Below are 24170 nucleotides of genomic sequence, written 5' to 3' on the forward strand. Positions count from 1 at the left end.
AACAGTACTCTTAGGTGGCTAGGGTATTCAGAGTACCAGCTATATAACTAACAATGATTATTATTGGTTTTAAAAGATTACCAAAATCTTATATTAGTAATGTTAGTAATATAAGATAACATTACTAGAGTAATCTCATATAACCCACAACCAGCCCTTGTATGTGATGTTATTTGTTCAATTCTTTTATTTTATTAAATTCAATTTTTATATATACCCAAATTTTTAGAATTATATAACTATCTACACAAATCCCATTTATATTTAAAATAGTCTTAAATAAATAAATTTAGTAATTATTTATTTTTCATAAAATTGATTAAAAAGAATTATGAGAGTGAAGCACAAAATAAAGTAAGAAATTGAAAAAAAAAATTATTTATTATAAATGATCTTTGAATTTAGGGTGTACGGTAATTTTTATGCTATATACACTAATTATTATGATACTAGTTGAATTTGAGATTGAAAAATAACATAGGAAAATTTCATTAACTCCGATTGAAATTAAGTTAAAATATATGCACATTAGTTTGAAATTGATTAGAAAGAGCATTTCATAATCTGAAAATTTTCATAACATATCCTGAAATGGTTATATATTGTTGGAATTATGAGCAGTGAAGAGTGAAAAATAGAAGAAAGAGACTCAAGGAGATAATTTAGTGAATTCAATTGTTATTGAATTGATTATAATTGAATCAATATTGTCTATTTATTCTAAAATAAACTATAAAATAAGTTAAGTAAAATATTCTTATAAGAGTAATGTTATGCTTACAACTGAATCATACAACTAGACAAGAAACAAAGAATAGAGTAATCATTTTACATGAATTTGATATAATTTTTGTCTAGTTGTATGACTCAATTGTAAGCAAAATGTTATTGTTCTAATAATATTAGTATCTCCTAAAAGAGTAAACTCAACATTACTTAACTATTAAGAAAAAAACATATATTTTTCTGTCATTTGCATTTCAACATCTTTCTAAAGTTTGATCAAATTTAAGAGAAATATGCTCTCCTATTTCTCTATTTCAATTCTTAAACCTGAGTACTAAAAAGGAGATGAATAAACTAAATCCAAATAATTTTTTTTATCAAATATTACTATTATTTCATATTATGTATAGCATTAAGTTATAGATAATGGCATGGTAATCCCAGAGCCAATTTAAATTTGTAGTGTTAACCTATATATTTAATTTTTACAAAATTTGCTTCTCTAATTGTACCATGCCTAAGAAGCAACACTTCTTACAAAGGAAGAATATTCCTAAGGGATTTCATTACTTGTATATTTATGTATTTACTTTCATTATTATCCAAAACCCTTTGGAAACCTTTCCTTTTTACATTTTCTATCAATGGAGATTTATACTACAACATGCCATTAATTTTGGTAAGGATGTGTTTGGTTATATTTACAGTCCAATTTAATTACTCTATTTTAGGATTTGAATCAATTTTCCTATGAGAATTTCATGATATAACTTCATTTCAAACAAATACCCTGTCAAATTATGTATGTTTCAAATAGTTGATAACAACATTTAGAAATTTGAGTTAAATAACTTTGATTCATCATATTTGGTTTGAGTGTTACTTTGAAATTTTACTGGACCAAAAAGTAAGTCCAAACCTCACGAACCAAATATATTTACAATAATGCTAGGTCCACAAACTAATCTCATGATCTTCTCTCACAATCTCCGATATGACAACTCACAATTGGTTAGATAGACGAGACCCACAGCAAGTAGACATGATGCATTTGTGAATTGACTAATTATGAGTTATCACGTCGGGGGTTATGAGATTAGGTTATAGACCTAGCATTTTTCATATATTTAAGGCTTAGAATCTGCTTAAAATTGTTTTTCATATTATTACAATGTTTTCAAATATTCTATTCATGAAGAATGTAAACAGTAAAAAATAAACATAAAAGTCATTAGATATAAGAACATAAGATTTATAGCATGTTGAATATTATTGATTAATAACAGTGAATTAAGATTAAACGTAACATTAAATGTAAGACTCGTATATATATCAAGATGTAAAATTGGCAGCATCAATTAATGTAAAATTCCTTAACATTTTTTTAAGTGCTTGTCCACCCTAATATAATCTAAAAGTGCTTTTGGCTATTTTAACCTGTAAACAACCAAAAACTCCCTAGCACAGATTCCAAAAGAAGGAAAATAAAAAAGTCCTTAAGTACTAGGCATACCATATATGGATAATTACTAGATATAGTATCTTATCTGTCACCTTTCTATAATATCTCCCTAATTTTGGTCACTCTTTCCCTCGTTCGTCCCATACAATCCCTATCAATTTAAGTAACTTACTTATATTTAGACAAATTGCATATTTCTTCTATCTGTATTCTTCGTTTCTTTCTTTGTTGTTTTGTTTCTCAGAAAAAAAAAAAAGAAAAAGAAAAAAAAAAGTAATAATCAAACAACATGGGAAGAGGCAAAATTGAGATCAAGAGAATTGAGAACTTGAACAGTAGGCAAGTCACCTTCTCGAAACGCCGCAATGGGTTGCTCAAAAAGGCCAAGTAGTTATCGGTTTTATGCGATGCGGAGGTTGGTGTCATCATCTTCTCAAGCACAGACAAGCTTTATGAGTTTTCAAGTTCCAGGTATTATTGCTTAAATCATCTTGGTCAGTTTTATCTGTTGCTGATTTTTAATCTGGTTAATTTTCAGTATGTTATGTAAAGTTCTTTAATTATGAACTGTAATATATGAACAAGTTAATAAACAAAATAATTAAGTCATACTCAAAACTATATAGTTTTCATCAGTCGTGTGATTAATCCCTAGAACAGAATCGTATTCAATCACAATTTGGATAAATTTAATAGTTAAGTTTTCTTTTTTTGGGGAAAAATGTTAGTAAACGATATATGGGGAAAAAGAAAGATAAAGCTGTAATGAAGGTGATCCTTTTTTGTGCCTAAGGAAACCAAGGAACTTGTTTGCTTATATCCTAAGGAAATGATTTTTCATTTCCGTATTTTCTATATTTATTTTTCAAGTTTTCCCAACTTATATCTTGATCCAAACAGAGTCTTATTCCAATATAGGGCAACAATATATGAAGTTTAAAAACTCAATAACCTCTCTTGTATAAAAAATTCAAGAATTGATAGAAGAGATTGTCACTTGATAGTATACATGATTTAGGAAATTTCTACCGTATTGGGGCTCAACCAAAATCTTTATCCCTTATATATTCAACAATGTCATATATAACATATTGACTTCATGTCATTATTTTCAAGATTTTAAATAAATTCAAATGAAAGTATAAACAAATTAACCCTAGCTACTTTATGTTAGTGGGATTTTCTGAATGATTAGTTATTTTACTTATAATGTAGCATGAAATAAATTCTTTCAAGATACAATAAAGGCATGGACGTGGAGTGCCAAGAACCTCCTGTTGATGAGCCTCGCCAAGAGGTATCTTATAGGCGTTTGTTTCTGAATTTAGAAGATGATTTTTGTGTTTCTCAAAACCATTTGCAGAAATAAAAAAAAATTAAAAAAAAAAAAAAAAAAACTCTTTTTAAGCATCTGTAAAATTATGCTAGCGCTTTAAATTGCATTCTTTGAAATATTCCAAAACATTATAGTAATCGTCCGTATTAAATATATCCTCTGTTTTCATTCACAAAGTACTGTTTCAGAAAATTCAATATACTGTATATTACTCTTCTTTCTTGGAAAAAAGTTAATGAAATTAATAATCCCCAGCGGGGACTAAGTGATTGTGATTTCAGTGAGTAACTTTCAATTGTTTATGATATCATAGAAGAAACAGCTATCACAAATCATAGAAGTAAATGCCTTGAAAAAATAATTTGCAAGGCTACGGCTGGCATATTTGTAAGTAATTATCATCATGTTTCTCTCACAATTTTTGTCAATATATAAAACATGCATCATGTTCTTCGACTTTCTGTAAACATTTGTTATTTTCAGACGGATGAAAGGCAAGGAACTGGATAACTTGAGCTTCAAAGAGCTGCAACAATTAGAGCACCAATTAAGTGAAGGGATCTTGTGTATCAAAGATAAGAAGGTAATTAAGCAACCTTACAAGGGTCTAGACTCAAAATGAAAAATATCTCCTTAGTTACACCTGAGATTTGAAAATTGGTTTCGGGTTTGCTGGCCAATAGGTGGGTGCCACTATTTCACAACCTTATGGTGGGAAGTTTGTCCCATCTAACATTGGCCTAACAAATGAGTCTGTGATTGAGTCTAGGTTCAGGAGTTTGTCACATCCAACATCGTCTAACAATTGAGTGTAGGATTCAATTTAATGTCTAGGTTCAGGAGTTTGTCAAATCCAACATCGTCTAACAATTGAGTCTAGGATTCAATTTAATTATAAACGCGTTTTAGGTGAAGACGTTTGCATGAAACTCAAAAACAAACCCTTGTAGGTATGGGTCGAAAATGCACAATTTCTATTTGGTTGGACCGTTTACTAATAAATCCCATATGTTTTTAAGAATATTGTAAAGAAGTTGTCAGACCTTTTTACTGAAACTTTACAGTTGCAGGAGCAAGTTCTAGTGGAGCAGTTAAGAGATCCAGATCACTGTTAAACTGACATTCATTTTATGGATTTTAATTAGGCTGCATATTTATACATGGAGGCATAAACATTTGTAACGTTGTTCAGATGTTTCTAAACTATGTATAAAATCTTTGTTTCCCTTGTTTGGTTTTTAATTACACTCATGAGCAAAAGGCCATGCTACAGAATGAGACTCTACGGATACAGGTAAGCCATAATCTTAATAACCACAAGAACTTGAATTTGACTTGATATTGTTTTGATTGTTTACTATTTTTTCACCAAATTAAATGTGCAATAGATGGAGGAGCTTCGATGTCCTAGATCGCCTTTGCTTGAATTTAATCCTCTAGAGAAAAGATTTTCCTTCACAAGTTCGAAAACCGATTGCCATGGTGAATCAGAAGAGGAAGATAATTATTCAGATACTTCATTGCACTTGGGGTAAGTTGAGCTTTTGAATAATGAACAACCATTTTTTCAATTCTCTATATATATTTTTTGTTATTATATATCTTCTATATTAATACAATTCTTCCCAAAATTTATCCCAAATTTTCTATCCCAAATAATATATGATATTCACACGTAAATAAAGTAATAATATATTGAATGAAAAGAAAATGCTTATATGATGACATGTTAGGGATGTGAACTTTGAGATGAGTGATATTACTCTCTCTAGTCTTCTAATTGTTTGTTAGTCATTCTTGGCTTTTTCTTTTTCTTTAATTTTCTAGGCAACCAACCAAAGGATTGATTGAATCTTATCTAATATCTCTTGGGTCTAACAGGTTATCATTAGATGTTCATGTTAGGCGCAAGAAGAAAGCACCAAAGATTGAGTCCATTTGCAATGATTCTGGAAGTCAAGTGGCATCAGAGTGACAGTGATATATTTATGTTTTGGATTGAAATTTAGCCCCTTCCATTAGTGACAAATACTTTATTTTCAATTAGTTTTGTTAACATGGTCAATAGAAATAGGAATAATACTATGGGTACTAATGGATGAGTACTAATATGTGTACTAACTAAAGCATAGTACCCGTACTGTGCGCATAGTACGGGTACTATGCTTTAGTTAGTACACAAATTAGTACTCATCCATTAGTACCCATAGCATCACTCATAGAAATAGATGTTTTTGTTTTATGTGCATGTCATATTATATTCCCCAACGTTGCATATTACCTATACACTCTCACAACGTTAACGTTATGTGAAAACTTCTATTTTTTCTTTCTCTAAAGTTTAAGAATTGGAATTTATATCATGATGTCCTGTTAGACTGAAAGCGGTGCATTCGTTAAAGTCCTATTAGACTAAAAAGGGTATGAGAAAGTCCTATTACGACAAATTCTGAGGGTCGTTTTAGAACTATTTTCCAGTAGTGGAAGTTAGAATTGATGAAATATGGAATGCTGAAGATATTTATGCTGGAATCAAGCAATTATTGATTTACAATTATTTGATTGATTATTGTAATATTTTGTAATTAAGACCTTATTACATTTCCTTTACTGTATTATTTCATTACCTTTATTGTATTCAAAGCCACTATATAAATTGGCTGATGTACTCATTACAATATAAAAAATATACATAAAATTACAGTCTTTTGTTATCTCTTTTCTTAACATTCTTCAACACTATTTCAGTCACTTTGTCAAGCTTCCATCCATTGGCATTCTTCGATAGTGTTCTGCCTTTTCTGCCTTCCTTCTAGCTCAAACTTTGACATGGTATCAAAGCTAATCTTTGCTTCCACTAGAATCCTCTCTAAGTCATTGTTTCTCTGAACATGCAAAACAAGGCAGTAGGATTAATTTTTTTTTTTTTTTCCAAACATCACAAAATGGACCCAACCAAAACACCCATAGAACCAGACTCAGAGTCCACAGCCACAAATGAAGGCCCACACAACCAAACTAATCCCACTCCTCCAACATGCCCAAACATCCACACTGGTCTAAACCATCAACCATAGCCCAACCAACAACTCGGATTCAACTTTCAACCCGGCCCATTTCCATTCAGGTTTATGGGTCAAAACCCTAACTCGATGGGTCAAAATCCCTACCTGATCTTCCAATTTCTTCCAGCCTCCACCGGTTGACCGGAACTAGGGGATGCCCTTTTTTCATCGGTTTTGGATGGCCCTGAGCTTGTGCTCGTAAAACAGCCATTGGTTGGATCTCAAAATTATGCCACTTGGGCCAGAGACTTCCAGCGAGCTCTGGTAACCAAAAATAAGGAAGGGTTCATTGATGGAACCCTTCCCCAACCCACTAAACCACATCTTTCATAGCACTGGATTCGGTGCAATACTCTAGTTTGCATCTGGATCAACAACTCCCTGACCTAGGAGATTGCTACTGGCTTGCCTCAGACAGAGAATGCACATGAAATGTGGACAAACATCCGAGAGATGTATGGCCAACTCGATCTCGCAAAGATTTTTACTTTGCGTAAAAATCTTCTTGAAATCAAACAACGCAACCTGCTAGTCATCGTTTATTTCAATCGCCTTTCAACGATTTGGAACAAGCTCGATGCTGTTGAAGAACCGCTTGAAGGGCCCTCCAGGATTCTTCACCAGATCAAGCACCTTAAGGATCAAAACAAGTTAATCCATTTTTTGATTGGTTTGAATGACAGTTTTTTGGCTTTTCGGACACAGATGTTGGCTACATCACTGGTGCCATCTCTCCAGCACACCTACCAATTGGCCAGCAAGACGAAAGCCAGAGATTGGCTTCGTCTGAATCCCAACCCAATATTGAGGCTACTACTTTCACAGTCAACCCACAACAACGGCAGACTGGACCACCGGAGATGAAACATGGAAATGAAAAAGGGAGGCTAGGGCAATTTGAAAGGGAAAGCAATCTTTTATATGGAGGAGTGAGCGGCCTGGATCTCATCTCCTCATCCAATGGCTCACAATCAAATGGGTTCTTTGGGCTTAATAACTGTTTGAGCTCGAGTTTAGTTGCTAGCCCAAATTCCAGAAATGGCTCAAGCTTTGCAGTTGGCCCAAATTCGGGAAATAGCCTAGCTCACTCCACCAATTTTAATTCCTCTCATGGGCCATTCAAGTCCAACAAAAATCGTTATTGTGATTTTTGCAAACGGAGAAACCACACGAGAGACACCTGTTGGAAATTACATGGTCGCCACCAAAACCAACGGTCTGGATCTGCCATTGCTAATTAAGTAAGTCACCCTGTCACTTTTGGGAATAACATTGCAACCCCTATGTTTAGCCAAGAACAGTATCATCAGATCCTGCAGATGCTAAATCAAAATCTGTAGGCCAATACAACATCCTATGCAGGTACATCTTTTTGTTCCAATATTACAAAAGAAAATTTTTGGATAATTGATTCAGGGGCCAATGACCACATTGTTTGCGATCCCAAACATTTTTCCCACACATCCCCTATACCCTACACATCAGTCCGCATGCCAAATGGTACACATGCACCAGCCACCCAAATGGGAACTGTTCATCTAAATAAACACTTAATCCTTCATAATATCTTGTTTGTTCTTTTTTTCCGTTTCAATCTCATCTCTGTTTCTCAACTATGTCAAGATAATGTCTGTGTATTAAAATTCTTTCCTAACAAATGTGAATTTCAGGACCGTTTGACTGGGAATCTGATGGGCTCAGGTAAAGTTCACCAAGGTCTTTATTATTGGATAGGTGCCTCTGATGCTAAAAACTCAATGTCTTGTATTATTGAAAATAACAGTTCTATTTTTAATATAAACATTAATAAAACTTCTTTTATTTTACATCAACGTCTGGGTCATAGTGCATCTATTCCTCAACCCAATTGTCCTATTTGTCCTCTTGCAAAACAATCTCGCACAAAATTTCCCAAACACACGCCTTCCACCACCCGTAAATTTTCCTTAGTTCATATGGACATATGGGGTCCATCTCACATAGCCAATCACGATGGCTCTAGATATTTTCTCACCATCATTGATGATTACTCTCGGGGAACCTGGGTCTACCTCATGCAATCTAAAACACATGCACTCACTCACATCAGACATTTTTTGTCCATGGTCAAAACCCAATTTGATTTTTCCGTTCAACGAATTCGAACTGATAATGCTTGGGATTTTTTTAACACTCAATGTTCGGTCATTTTTTCCTCTCTTAGTATTATCCATGAAAGCTCTTGTGTCTATACCGCTTAACAGAATGGCATAGTTAAACGAAAACATCGACATCTTCTAGAGGTCACCCGTGCCCTAAAACACCAAGCCAACATCCCAACCACCCTTTGGGGCGAAAATGTGGTCACGGCCACCTACTTGATCAATAGGATGCCGAGTCGGGTTCTAGATGGCAAGATACCCTATGAAGTTCTTTTTGGTAAACCACCTACAGTTGATCATCTCTGAGTATTTGGGTGTTTATGCTACTCTACAAATTTAAAGGGGCATCATAAATTTTCTCCTTGGGCTAATTCATGTGTTTTTATGGGTTACCCAATGCATCAGAAAGGTTATCGACTATATGATATCACCTCAGGGAAATTCTTGGTTTCTAGGGATGTGGTTTTTCATGAAGATTCCTTTCCTTTTTTAGACATGTCCCCTTATAATGAATCTCCGCAGTCTCCACCTTTTTTGGAAGATCCTTTAGCAGCTGATCTATTAGGACCATATTATACCATGTATCCCATTCATGATATGGGACCCTCCAAGTCGACCTCAGAGCCAGTTTCCACATCTCCGAATCCATCTCTAGAGAACCAGTTTCCCAATCCGCCTCCGCTGGATGATACTTCTATTGTTCCTGTTTCTTCTACAAGGGTCACTCGCCCCCCCCTGTTTGGACAGAAGATTATGTCTGCCCTACCATCCAGACTACCACAAGTACTACTTACCCTACTTCCAACTATGCTACTTATGATCAACTGTCTCCTGCCCACAGGATTTGTATCAATCAGATTTCCACCCAACAAGAGCCCTCTTGTTACTCTGATGCTGTTCCCCATATACATTGGCGTCAGGCCATGGACGATGAACTCAGTGCTCTCTCTCAAAATCATACCTGGGATCTTGTTCCATGTCCTTCTCATAGGAAACCCATTGGTTGCAAATGGGTTTACAAGATCAAACACCGTGCCGATGGATCCATTGAGCGCTACAAGGCTCATCTCGTTGCTAAAGGTTTCACCCAGTAAAAAGGTTTTGATTACCAAGACACCTTTTCTCCAGTAGCCCAGCATGTCACTGTTCGGGCTTTCTTGTCCATTGCTGCCATACATGACTGACCCCTTCATCAAATGGACATCCATAATGCCTTTCTTCATTGAGATCTTCATGAAGAAATTTACATGGATCTTCCTCCTGGACTTTGTAGACAAGGGGAGAATATGGTCTATCATCTACGCAAGTCCTTATATGGTTTGAAGCAAGCATCCAGTCAATGGAATGCAAAATTCACAGAGGCTCTAATAAACATGGGATTCACTCAATCTAAGCATGACTACTCTCTCTTCACATGGCACAAAGGTACCACCTTTATTGCTCTTATTATTTATGTTGATGATATTCTAATCATTGGGAACGGTGAGGATGTCATTCGTACCCTAAAAGAGCATTTCAATAAACATTTCCGTATAAAAGATCTAGGGGAACCAAAGTATTTCTTGGGCATTGAGATTGCACGTTCCCTGGTAGGTATATCTCTAAGTCAAAGGAAATATGTTTTAGAACTTGTGTCCGATTCTGGTTTATCAGCATGCAAACCCAACATCATTCCTGTGGAACAAAACATCAAACTCATATCACAATATTATGACCATAAGACAGCCTCTTCAGAAAATGATCCTTTGTTACAAGACCCATCTCCTTATCAGAGACTCGTAGGAAGACTCATCTATCTCACTATGACAAGGCCTGATATAAGTTATGCAGTCCATATACTAAGTCAGTCTATGCATGGACCAAAACAATCTCATATGGATGCAGCGATTAAGGTACTTAAGTATTTAAAAGGATGTCCTAGATTAGGACTCATTTTACCTCGAGATGGGAATTTCGACATCTGATAAGAATGTAATTTATATATTTTTATTCCTTCCATATTATGTTTTTTTATTATTTTTTATGCCTAGTTGAGTTGATTAGAGTTTATTTTATAAGTTTGGCATATTTGGATAGACTTTAGGAAATAATTGAGAAAAGATTAGGAAATTCCAGATTTTTGTTATTCTGACCATTGCTACATTTTTCAGGTTTTTCATAGAGTCAGATTTCTCGATTGCAAAAGTGTTCTTCAGAAAAAGTAAAGTTGACAAATCAAGATTTCCAGGAAGGTATTATGGTCGAGGATCTGAGTTCGTTTGGGTCCTCAATAGTTGTTGCAAAACTAGACCTGGAATCCTAGTCGCGGAAGGATTTCCTGGCTGAGTATTGAATCTTCGAATAGGCCTAACTAGAGTGCTAGATATCAAAAGCGGGTGATTCAAAAGCCCATATTCATTTACACATCTGGGACTACAATTTTTATGAAGTGACCAAGCCCAAAAAAGATCTTTTCATTGTGACAATCCTGGTGCAATCTGGAGACGAATTCTGTTTTCCATATCTGATAAGATTTTGACAAATCTGGAAGTCTATCTTTTAGGAAACGTCTACGCAAGATTTTCCGTGATTCCTAGGGTAGAATTAAGAAAAAAAAACATGTTATTTATTGAGGAGTTGTTAGGTTAAAAGGGGGGAGAAGAGACAATAGTAATTTTTAGTTTTTTCGGTTTTCTTTTACTTTCTACGTCAAGATGTGAGGCTGATCTTTCTTCTTTAGTTCAAGGAGATTTTGAAGCCTGAATTCATGTCATTGGTGTAACTTAACTTCAGTAACACTGTTCTCAATCTCGTTTTTATTGGAATTGTTTATGTTATTCTATTTTAATTGTTTATAATTTTCTGTTTGAGTGATTTAGTAATGGCCTGTTGAATTGTTTAATTGGAATTTTATCTATTAGAATTAGGAATTGTGATACGTAATTGTCCTATTTCTATTCAATGAGTAACACATGGTGATAGATGATTATGGACAAGTTTTCAGTCTGTCACCTTGAATAACATCACCTAAGTTAAATAATCCGAGCTTGCGAGATTGTTGCTTAGATTGATCTATTTTCCTAATTCTTAAGGCTGCCATTGAATTTAACTTGGAGAGCTTATTCTAGGTTGTTCAAGGGTTGGGATCTACTTGGAGAACTTATTTCAGTAGTGACAATTAAGGGAAAATTCGGGTAACAGAGCTTGTTGTTTCCTAGGATCAGTAGTAATAATGAGATAGAATAGTGTTACGGCTAGTTCATGTCCAATGCATGTTTAAGTGGATCTTGAACCGAGAACTGATTGCTCTTAACCTGATATTTTCTACCATTAGAGATTTCTTTGTTTTATTTAGTTTGCCTTGACTACAACCCCCTTTCATTATTCTGCTGTCATGTTTACTGTTTAGGATTTTATTTTATTTTCCCGTTGTCTTCGTTGTGGTTATTGGCATAGAACAACTTGTGAGATTGTCTAGATTCTTGGATTTTTCAAAGATTTAGGAGTGAAAATAAGAAAACCAGTCACTTTATACTGTGATAACAAAGCTACTAATGATATCACAGCAAATCCAGTTTTCCATGAAAGAACCAAACATATAGAAATTGACTGTCATTGCGTCAAGGCGAAAATTCAAGAAGGGATTATCAAGACCATGCACATGTGAACATCAGAACAACTAGTAGACATATTCATGAAGCCTTTATGTAGTCGTCAGCATTCTTACTTACTACACAAGCTTGGGGTTTTCGGCATCTACAAAACCACCAACTTGAGGGGGAGTGATGAAATATGGAATGCTAAAGACATTTATGCTGGAATCAAGCAATTATTGATTTACAATTATTTGATTGATTATTGTAATATTTTGTAATTAAGACCTTATTACATTTCCTTTACTGTATTATTTCATTACCTTTATTGTATTCAAAGCCATTATATAAATTGGTTGATGTACTCATTACAATATAAAAAATATACATAAAATTATAGTCTTTTATTATCTCTTTTCTTGACATTCTTTGACACTGTTTCAGTCACTTTGTCAAGCTTCCATCCATTGGCATTCTTCGGTAGTGTTATGCCTCTTCTGCCTTCCTTATAGCTCAAACTCTGACAGGAATTTCAAAGTTTTTCAAGAGGGAGAGTAATTCAATAAAACCAAAATTAAGTTGATAATTAAACATAGATTAATTCACCTAAATGGTGATGTTAACTACCTAATTGTGATGGTAATATTAAAATTAAAGACTATGATAATTGATAAGTTAATAACATTTTGTTCCGATGTCATAATCAAATCTCTGCAAATTAAACAAGAGAGTATATGACAAAAGAACGTATAAACACGAAAATGACTTCAAATGGCGATATTCAAAACCTATACAGATGTAATATATATCATATGTTTTTACACAAATTTTAAATAACTTTTATAACTATTAATTAGATTAGTGAGACTTTGGGTAAAGTAAGAAAGAAAAGGGAGAGAGATAAAGAGAAACACGGGAAAGAAAGAAATCTGATAACTTGGCATTTTTCTTTTTTCTTGATATTCATTTTGTTATGCTGTACACTTTTATAGTGTTTACACAAGTGTAACAAACCTCTAACTAATCTTGTTAAAACTAACTAAATGTTTAACAGAAAGGTAACGACTAACAGATTAACAGATGACACTTTTACCCCTTTACTAACATCTTCCCTTAAGCTGGACCTAGGAGGAGATATAGACACTTTCACTCCTTTACTAACATCTTCCTTTAAGCTGAACCTGGAAGGAAGTACAGACACTTTCACTCCTTTACAAACATCTTCTCTTAAGTTGGACCTGGGAGAATTGTCAACATCCTTACTCAAAATTGAATTAAATCATCTCTCTGTAGCTTCAACATTTAGTAGTCCCCTGCTCAAAATTAATTAGCACTATTCAAAAGGACTGAATCAAGTTTAATCAGCACTATTCAAAAGGATTGAATCAAATTAACCAACATTCTTCAAAGGGACTGATTCATCTCTCTGTATTAGCATTCTTCAAAGGGACTGAATCATCTCTCTGTATCAGCATTATTCAAAGGGACTGAATCATATCTCTGTAGCTTCAACATTTAGTAGATTCATCACATTTAGCAAAGTCAAAGGAGAACAACTTCAATACAACAACAACATCATTCATCAAAATCGAAATCACAGTTTGCTACTAGTTTAGTTACCAACTTCATTCATTCTTCAATACAGCAACAACATCATTCATCATAATTATAATCATAGTTTGCTAATAGTTCAGCTACCAACTTCATTCATTCTTCAATACAACAACAACATCATTAATCACAATCACAATCACAATCACAATCACAATCACAATCACATTCTGCTACTAGTTCAGTTACCAACTTCATTCATTCTTCAATACAACAACAACATCATTCATCATAGTCACAGTCACAATCACATTCTGCTACTAGTTTAGTTACCAACTTCATCTTTGTTGTCAAAATCAGAAGAGCATCAAGCTTACTATGTTACCAATTTCGCATTAGTAGGTGAGTTATCAGTATCAACAACATTAGTAAATGAGTTGTTAGCATCAACAACATTAACATTAGCAGATTTAGTATCTGTATCACTAAGAGAGCCAGCCACAACAGTCAATTTGTCTCAAAGAGCCTCAAACCTAGTAGTGGATAATGCTTGGGTAAAAATGTCAGCTTTTTGGTAATCAGTGGGCACATATTGGACCTTGATATGATTGGCTGCAACCTGCTCTAGAACATAATGAGCATCCAACTCTATGTGTTTGGTTCTTGCATGAAACGCTGGATTAGAAACTAGTGATCCAGCACTTTGATTGTCACACCAAATGATAGGTGTAGTGTGAAGAAGCGGTCCCATTTCAGAGAAGAGACTTCGAAACCAGGCTATTTCTGTGGCTCCTTATGCAAGGGCACAATATTCAGCTTCAGTGGAGGATAAAACTACTACCTTTTGTTTGCGTGAACTCCATTGAAGCAGGTTTGGACCAAGAAATAAATAGAAGCCACTTGTGGATCTCCTATCTTGGATACAACCTACCCAGTCAGCATCTGTAAAGCATTCTAGGTGAAATCTATGGACTTTGTGAAATGTAACTCCAAATTCCATAGTTCCTTTAATGTATCTAAGGAGTCTCTTGCAAGCTTGCCAGTGAAGATGAGTAGGGGCCTTGAGAAACTGACTTAGCTTGTTCACTGAATAAGCAATGTCAGGCTAGGATAATGTCAAGTATTGTAGGGCCTCGATTGTACTTCTATAGAGGGTTGGTTTTTCAAAACATTCACTGTCCTCAAATGTGAGCTTATTGCCGACTGTCATAGGGTTAGAACACTAATTGCAATCCATCATTCCTGTCTTAATTAAGAGATCTCGGGCATACTTCTTCTGACTCATGTGAATGTTGGAGGCTATCCTATGGACTTCAAAACCCAGAAAATATTTGAGAGATCCTAGTGTTTTCAATGCAAACTCATCATTCAACTGCTGAACCATAGTTTTAACCAACTCAGAGTCACTTCCTGTTAATAAGATTCATCCACATAAACAACAACATAGAGTCTCTGATCATTATGTCTATAGATGAGCAAACTAGAGTCAACTATAGAAGGTACAAAACCGCATTGAAGAAATGCAGTTTTCAGCTTCTCAAACCAGGCGCTAGGGGCCAGTTTTAACCCATATAAGACTTTAACTAACTTGCAAACATGAAGGGGATTTTGAGCATACTGTAGGTTGAGTCCTGTAGACTGTCTCACTTAACTCACCATTTAAAAATGCATTGTTAATATCCACTTGCTAAATATCCCAGCCATACGTGATAGCCAAGCTCAACACAACTTTAATAGTAGTTGATTTAATGACTGGGCTAAAGGTTTCAAGATAGTCAACTCCAAGGGTTGGATACCTTTAGCAACTAATCTTGCTTTGTATCTTTGGATGGAACCATCTGAGTTGTGTTTGACTCGAAAAATCCACTTACAGCCCACTATATTCATGTTAGGTTCAGTAGGGACAAGTTCCCAAGTATTATTTGATTGCAAGGCATCAAACTCACTTTGCATGGCAGCTTTCCAGGAAGGATGATTGAGAGCTTCATAGACATTAGTAGGTTCAGTTGTACCAAGAGAAGAGGAGGAGACTATGGAGGAAGCTAACATGGAACTATGAAGTTTGGCCTTAGATCTAGTGAGCATAGGGTGAATGTTGAGAGATTGGGAATCAAAAGGAAGTTCAACTGTGAGATTTATACCCTTCAAGGAGTCAGCTAAGTGAGATGGATGAGAGGGCTGTGATGGTGAAGACTGAGGGTCAAAGGGTAGGTCTATTGTCAGATGGATATTTTTAGGAGAAGTGTCTAATGAAGGTGAGGCAGAAGATGGAGCAAATACAGAGGGATTAGGAGACTGATCAGAACAAGGAGAAGACTTAGTGAGGCTTGGAACAGGAGGAGAAGACTGAGCAGATATAGATGAATTGTGAGACTGATCAGAACAAGGTAAAGACTCAACAGGTTTTGTGATAGGAGGAGGGGACTGAGTAGATACAGACATATCATTTGCTGGTAGAGAGCAGAATTTTGACATAGTTGAATATTGTCGATCACATATAGGCAAATGAGTAGCAATAATAAAGGCAATAGAAGAGGTATAAGAAGGACATGTTGGTGATGACAAAGGAAGACTATTTTGTGATGGTGAAGAGGAATTTTGAGCAAAAGGAAATGTGGACTCATCAAACTTAGCACTTAAACAGACATAAATTTTTCCATTTGAGTCCATACACTTGTATCCCTTGTGATGCATACTAAATCCAATAAATGTGCATTAAGTTGTGTGAAATGCAAACTTATAAGAATTGTAGGGTCGGATAAATGGGTAGACTGCACAACCAAAGACTTTTATGATTGAATAATCTGGATTTTGTTGGAATAAAACTTGAAAAGGGTAGGAATTGGACAAAATAGGGGTAGGTAATCTATTTGTGAGATAGGCTACTGTTTGGAAGGCATGCCACCAATACTTTAAGGGTATGCTGGCTTGAGCCAATAAGGTCAACCCTTGCTCAACTATTTGCCTATGTTTCTGCTCAACCCTTCCATTTTGATGTGTATAAGGACAAGGGTGTCTTACAACAATACCATGATTAGCAAAATAAGATGTTAGAATCCTAAACTCACCTCCCCAATATGTTTGAACACTTTTCAAGGTCTTATTAAACTGTCTCTCTACAAGTTTATGAAATTGTTGAAAAGCCAGGTTTGTTTTAGACTTAGTTTTTAAGGGAAAAATCTAGGTAAATCTACTGTAATCATCCAGAAATTGGATGTAATATTTAAAGCCTTCAAGGGACGAAATGGGTGCTGGTCCCCAAAGGTCTGAATGAACTAATTCTAAAGGTTGAGAAGTTCTAGAGGCTGATCTGGGAAAAATGGATTGGTGAAGTTTTCCAAATTGGCAGGCTGTGTAGAACTCTAATGATCCTTGAATTGAGCAATTGAAATGCAAGGAACTCATGACTTTAGTAAGGATAGTGGCATTGGGATGTCCTAAACATTCATGCCACAACATGCAGTTGGTTTTTTCTATTGGAAATGATTGAAAAATGTTGCCTTTATTATCATTAGCAGCATTATTACAAGTAGATACAAGATTGGACAGATTAGAGGGAACTGAATCAGCCTTAATAGAAACTGAATCAGTAGACTGTTTGAAATCATACAAAGAGCTAGCAATATTATTTTGACATGACTGTGTAACTACAAATGGCAAAGATTGCTCAAGGGGCAATGAACTTGAAGTCTTGGCTGACGAGTTGAAAGCTAAAGATGAAGGAGTTGACTGACCAGTAGACAAATTTGAGTTTGAAGAGGATGGATTGGTTGAAGTTTGGAGTTGGTATAGGCCAGCTTTAAGCTTTTCTTGAAGAAGAATAGCTTTGGAGTGCTTGTCCTTAACTACACAGTGATCAGCAAAAAAATCAACAATGACATTATTATCTTTGGTAAATTTGGAAATACTTAATAGGTTTTTGGTAATAGAAGGCACACATTAACACATTTTTCAAATGAAGAGATCTAGATTGACATGAAAATGAAGTAAAACCAGTGTGAGAGATCGGAAGTAGCTCACCATTTCCAACCTGAAGCTGCTCATTGCTAGTGTAGTTTGAGTTCAGTGTAAGTTGAGATACATTAGAGGTCACATGGTCTGTTGCTCTAGAATCCATGTACCAAGAGACATCTTGAACTGGGGCTGGAGTGGCATTGTAATGTGCAACTGGAGTAGAACTAGGAGGAACATGTGTTTGAGATAAAAATGCTTGATTCTGAGGATTGTGCATAGATGGTTGAGACTACACTGGAGCTAATTGAGAACTGTTTGGAAATCCAACTGAATTAGCACTTGAACTGTGTGAGACAGTATTGGAGAAGTCAAGCTGTGAAGTCATAGGATTATGTGCATTGGAGTTGTAAGGAACATGTGAAGGGTAAAATTATGCTGAAAGTTATTTGGTGCTCTGAGATAATTCTGAGCAAAATTGTTTCTGCCTGGCACATTATTTGCTCCAGTAAAACTAGCATCAAATCGGTGATAGCAGTTTAATGCTAAGTGTCCAGTTTTTCCACAAACTTGACATCCCAGCCTGTTTCTTCCAAAATCTCTGCCTCTACATCGGTCACCACCAAATTGTGGAGAGTAAGATAGGTTGTAAAATGATGGGTTAATAGGGTGGTTAGGATTGGGAATGGATTGTGTAGAGGATTATGGATGAGGTGTGAAACTATGAGTTTGAATAACGGACTGGGAATTTGAGATTGTCCAAAGCTAGATTGCTAAGTGGGTTTGTCCAAAATTGAACTTAGATTGTAATTCATTTGATACTTGTTAGTTCATTTGTAGTGATATTAGCAAGTGCACGACCCCACTAAACTCAGTGTTGATATCATAATTCATGGCCAGATTGCTTTCTAACCTAAGTTCATACTTGCAGAATGATTTGTGCTTCCTGAATTGTTAATGGATCTAAGTGAGACTTAATCTGGTAGTTATATTACTATAGCAGGATATAAAGTTTAATCATCAGTATATAGTTCAAAAGCTCCTCACGGTAACAACAATTCCACTACCAGACAAGATCTCTGCAAATCCTTTCATTTTAACGAAATACTCATGAATATTTAGATTGTCCTTCTTAGTATTTGCAACAAATTCTTAACATGCAAGGTTTTGGTTCTTGATTTGTAAGGAATTCTTTCTCCAAGGTAATCCCATGTCGGCATAAAATTGACATTTTGAAACAAATAAACATAGATTTAGAGATTGAGCTAAGAAGAGCTCTAAAATTTGTCAGTTTTCTTCCACGATTGTACTCGGATAGGTCTTTCTCCATGGTTCCTTCCGAGTTTTCAACCTGAATCTGACAATGGAGTTGAGCATGAGACTAATCCAGTGAGGTGCTTCTAATCGTGAGATCCAACTACGAACAGAATTTGGGATTTCCAAAATCTGTAATTATCCCTAGTTGTTTAGGGGAAATTATTGGAAGAGTTGAGTGGGACATTGACGAGGAACTTGCGCAATCGATTGAACCAGTGGGTACCTTATGAGTTGAATTAGCTGAATTAAAAGAAGAATGTGTTAGATCAACCATTTTTACGCTAGTCAATGGCTCTGATACCAGTGAGACTTTGGGTAAAGTAAGAAAGAAAAGGAAGAGAGATAAAGAGAAACACGGGAAAGAAAGAATCTGAACTTGGTATTTTCTTTTTTTTCTTGATATCATTTGTATATGTACACTTTTATAGTGTTTATATAGTGTAACAAACCTCTAACTAATCTGTTAAAACTAACTAAAGTTTAACAGAAAGGTATCGACTAACATATTAACAGATGACATTTTTACCCATTTACTAACAAGATTTTATATTTGATATGTTGAAATAACTTTTGATTAAATGATGTAATAAATAAAAATGCATGGCTTTTGGCATTATCATAATTAACAAGTGAGTCAATAGTCCGAAGGATAATCCCACTGACCACATGGAGTTGAATTCAAGACCCAAAGAATCTTCAATTGATTAGCCTCAACAAAAAATATGAGAAGAGATCATAGAATCAAATATAAAATTATTTTTGCCATGAGACCATTTAGGGCCTGGTAGTGGTGGGAGACCTATATATGGTTAGGCTGGCTATGAGCCTATGACCACCTCAAGCACCACAATTTTTTTAAAATTTTATAATTTAATTATTCTCTTTAACCCTTTTAATTTATCAAACTTTTTTTTTTTTACTTAATTGACCCCTAATTACAATAATACAATTGTAGTTTCGCCACTGTAATATAACCATACATCTATGTAGTTACCGGTCTTCAATTATAATTTTTCCAATGGTACTCAGCTGGTAAATTCATTAATAGAGCTCTTTTTTTTAAATAACCCCAAGTATTTATTTAATTTGATAATCCATTTATAAGAGAAGATCAATTCCAACGAATTGAATTAATATTATTGGACTAATCACAGTAGTTTTAAAATGAACACGTGATTTGATACATTGAACTCGTATAATTTTCAGAAATGAATTAATCTATATTTTGTTTCGGAAATGGAAAGTCTCAAACTTAAACAATTCTAAATTTCTTCTAGAACACATAAATTTAAATACACACATTATGATAAAACCCATAGTCCTTTTCATGATTTCTTAATTATAAAAAATTGAGCATAGTAAGATTGTGATAGTGTATGCATTAATCTTAATAATGGTGAGGATGATGCAAATGAAGATGACATGATGTTATACTTGGAATAAAAAAATTCTCTGGTGGTTTCCATATTACCCACGTAGCACAAATCATTATATATTTTGGCCTTTTAAAATGTTAGGCCACCAATCTGATTGGTCATGGCATTAGCATGCTTGGTTTGGAACCGTCCAAATATTTTCATTATTATGTAAGATAATCTTTCTCTTAATTATAAGAAACTATATTTTAATGACATCCACATTAGAATCTATGTATATAGATAAAAGATTTGATCAAAGAAAAAAAAAGAATATAAGCTAGTATAAATTTATACACTAAAAATTCAATGATGTGTCCTGTATGTTGCATGAAATTGAAATTAGGTTTTTCATGTCAAAAGATGGTTAAAAGATTAATTGTTTATTTTAAAAAATTATAACAATTTCTAAATAAGAAACTAAATGTTTCTACACAATAACATTGTGGTTACCTGATTCTTTAGGCTTGATAGTGTTCAATGGACCTCAAAGATTAGGTTAGATGTGCGTAAGTTGGCCTAGACACCCCGGTTATAAAAAAAAAAAAAAAATTGTTTGTGAGATCACTTAGTATTAAACCTATTATTTCATTCAAAAATAACAAAAAAACCCTTATCAGAGGTTTGTTTTTTTTTTTTCATAATCTTTGTAACAAGAAAAATGAAATAAACCCAAGAAACTAATTTGATTGGGATTAAAAAAATCAAGACTTCATAATGAACAATTAAAAATGTATAAAACTTTATGTTAATATAAATTTTAGAGAAAGGTAATGAGAATATTGAATAATAACAGTATCAAGATGGTTAATTAATTGTATAATATATAAAGCGATATCATGAATATGAGTAAAATATTATCGTTAAGGGTTGGTTGATGTTCGGGTTTCCAAATGAAGTGGGACAAAGTGGCCTCTCACAATCATAATTTTGCATTGACCCCCATCATCATGTTCGTCACCCTCGTGTCACCTTTCTTTATTTATCATATCTAACATTAATATATGCATTCAAGAGTGCCGTCCCACGCGCCTCCGTGGCTCCGGTGCACCTCACAAAAGTCAAGCCCATCTTGCTCATGGCTAAGACTAAGAGAGTTAAGTTATGTCCTTTGTAATAGAGTTGTAATTAAAAGGAGATTAATTAGATGATGAAATGATAATTAGACTAGTTTAAAAAGTGGATTTGTTCTCAAAAGATGTTTTCTCTGAAAACAATTCAAAATATTTATTAATTCCATCCAAACAAAACATAGCAATGAGTGAAGTTAAGAGAAAAAAGTAGAGACGACAATGTGAACCAGTTTGGCCTCGCTAAAGTTTCTCACTGATTTCCTTCACTTCTACTACTCACCGTATTTCAAACCAAACAATTATTATCATGCATTTCTTTTAATATTTTGCCAAAGGTTCCACGTAGTTTATCTAATTGGGACTTAGTAATAATTTGATAAATGAGAGAATATATTCATATTATTAGAAAACAATTGTTATAATGGATACAAAAGCCAAGCTAAAATATTGACGGAGCTCGTTTATATAACTATTTTCAAGGCATTATATTTTGATGACAAGCCAATAATGCAGGAGATGGATGAAATTTGACAGCAAAATAATTTTGGTAGTGGAAAATTCCAAAAGACTTCAAATTATTAGAAGATTAATTGTCCAAGTCATTGGGGCCACTTGGGCAGCTGGCTTTAGAATCTGTGTATTAGACCACTCAACACGACCTTGGGACAAATACAATCACACTTGGTTAATTAATTTACTATACTATTTACGTCTACATCAAGTCCCAACCAGCAACAAATTCAATCCAACGGTCAACATGAATTCATCGTCGCACAGTATTATATGGGAGAATTTTAAAACTACCCCTCACTTTTTACTAATCACACTATGATACTTTTGTGGGAAATTGTCAAAGAACCACCCTTGACCCTTACGCCATCAATTCCTTTAACTTGATAACTTGCAAGATGAAATTTAATAAATTTATTTTTTCCTCACTTTCGTTATATTTGAAATTGTTTTGATTTCCAAGAACAAAACTCTAATAAAATTATATATTAATAATACTTGCAAGTTATAAGAGTTGGATAATGTTAGGGTTTAGGGGTAGTTTTGATATTCCTAGAAAAGTGCCATAAGGGTGATGATTAGCAAAAAGTGAGGGTTGGGTTTAAATTTCCATTATATATCACTTAAATATCTTAACCTCATATCATCCCGGTCACCAAACTAATTATCAATTCTCTTTCAGCAATCAAACCAACGTTCACTGTTGCATCACCACATGATGAACGGTGGTGATGGATGAGTGTAGTTGAATATCAGTGAGCAAAGAAAGAAACACTATGATGAATTGTGGGAACAATATGTAAAGCGTCAATGCACTATATAAGCTAAGAAGGAGATCATTATCACCACAAACCTCCATAGTTTCCCTTATATTACCACCTCCAAACACTATACACCATTGTCGGCCTCTTTCTTCTCTTCAACCTCCACCATTTTCTCTCTCTCTGTGTGTTCTTGCAATACCTTCCAATACAGCAAAACAAAACACAACACAAACGGTGGCGTATCGTTCTTCTCTCTCCTCTTCAACAAACATGAGACAGTACCAGGAACTAACCTGCAAAGAAGCTCAAAAAAATCATTCCTTCAAACTACATCAGGTCAACGGCGGTCTCGTCGATACCTGAAAATGAAGAATTCGGGTAAACTTCTCGTTAGAAGAGATTCACGGATCGCTTTACAAAGACTAAACAAAGTCATTAAGGTTCACTTCTTCATTCGTTCCACTTCTCCATGCATAACTTTTCCCACTATTATTCTTCCCACGTGCAAGTGGTTATCGATACCGCCATCTCTCTATAAATCCTCTTAGGCCGGAAAGTCACCGGAACTTTATTTGGTACCGGCGTGGCCATGTTAGTTTTGCCGTTCAAGATGATCCCCGGTCTGAACCGGTTTGTTGTTAGAACTGGCCATGTCTACATCAATCTGGTTAAAGAAATGGCGTCCGGTTTGGTTCGGATAGCGCTTGAGTGTGAGAAAGCTCCAGTTCAGGCCGGACGCGGGGGCCCGGGAAACGTTTCACGAGCCCATGTGGACTATGTATTGTAATGGGAGGAAGTGTGGGTATGCGCAGTCCCGCACGTGTGGGGACTCGATTGGCACGTTTTTGAGCACCGTGCAAAGGTGTCGGTAGGCGCAGGGGTTATTCCGGTGGTGGAGGACGCAAGGAAGACCAGTGTGTCTGAGGGAGAATTATTGTACATGAGGGCAAAATTTGAACGAGTTGTTGGCAGCCGTGTCAGAGGCATTCTACATGTTGAATCCAGATAATAACGGAGGACCTGAACTCAGTATTTTTCTGCTTAGAATTTGAAGATATTTATCAATTGAAAAAAGGAAAAAAAAAAAAAAAAAATATATATCTTTGGGAGTTAATGACTCTTTAGATGTTTAATTAGTTTTAAATTATTAGATTATTTGAAGTTGGGAGTTGGAATCTAATTAAAGGGCATTAGAGAGAATTTGATTGTTGTACTTGTTTCTATAAATAGTTTGAATAAAATTAATGTATGAGGAGATGTTTAATTTTGTAAAATGAAATTTATGTT

General features: G+C 34.8%; 2 pseudogenes; both read left to right on the forward strand.

Annotated features, from left to right (window-relative positions):
- Positions 1-2477: 2477 nt before the first annotated feature.
- On the forward strand, positions 2478-5499 carry LOC116146717 (annotated as a pseudogene).
- Positions 5500-23248: 17749 nt separating this feature from the next.
- Positions 23249-23935, forward strand: LOC116146847 (annotated as a pseudogene).
- Positions 23936-24170: the final 235 nt, after the last annotated feature.

This window comes from Pistacia vera, unplaced genomic scaffold (assembly GCF_008641045.1).
Source record: "Pistacia vera cultivar Batoury unplaced genomic scaffold, PisVer_v2 Contig483, whole genome shotgun sequence".
Classification (NCBI taxonomy): Eukaryota; Viridiplantae; Streptophyta; class Magnoliopsida; order Sapindales; family Anacardiaceae; genus Pistacia; species Pistacia vera.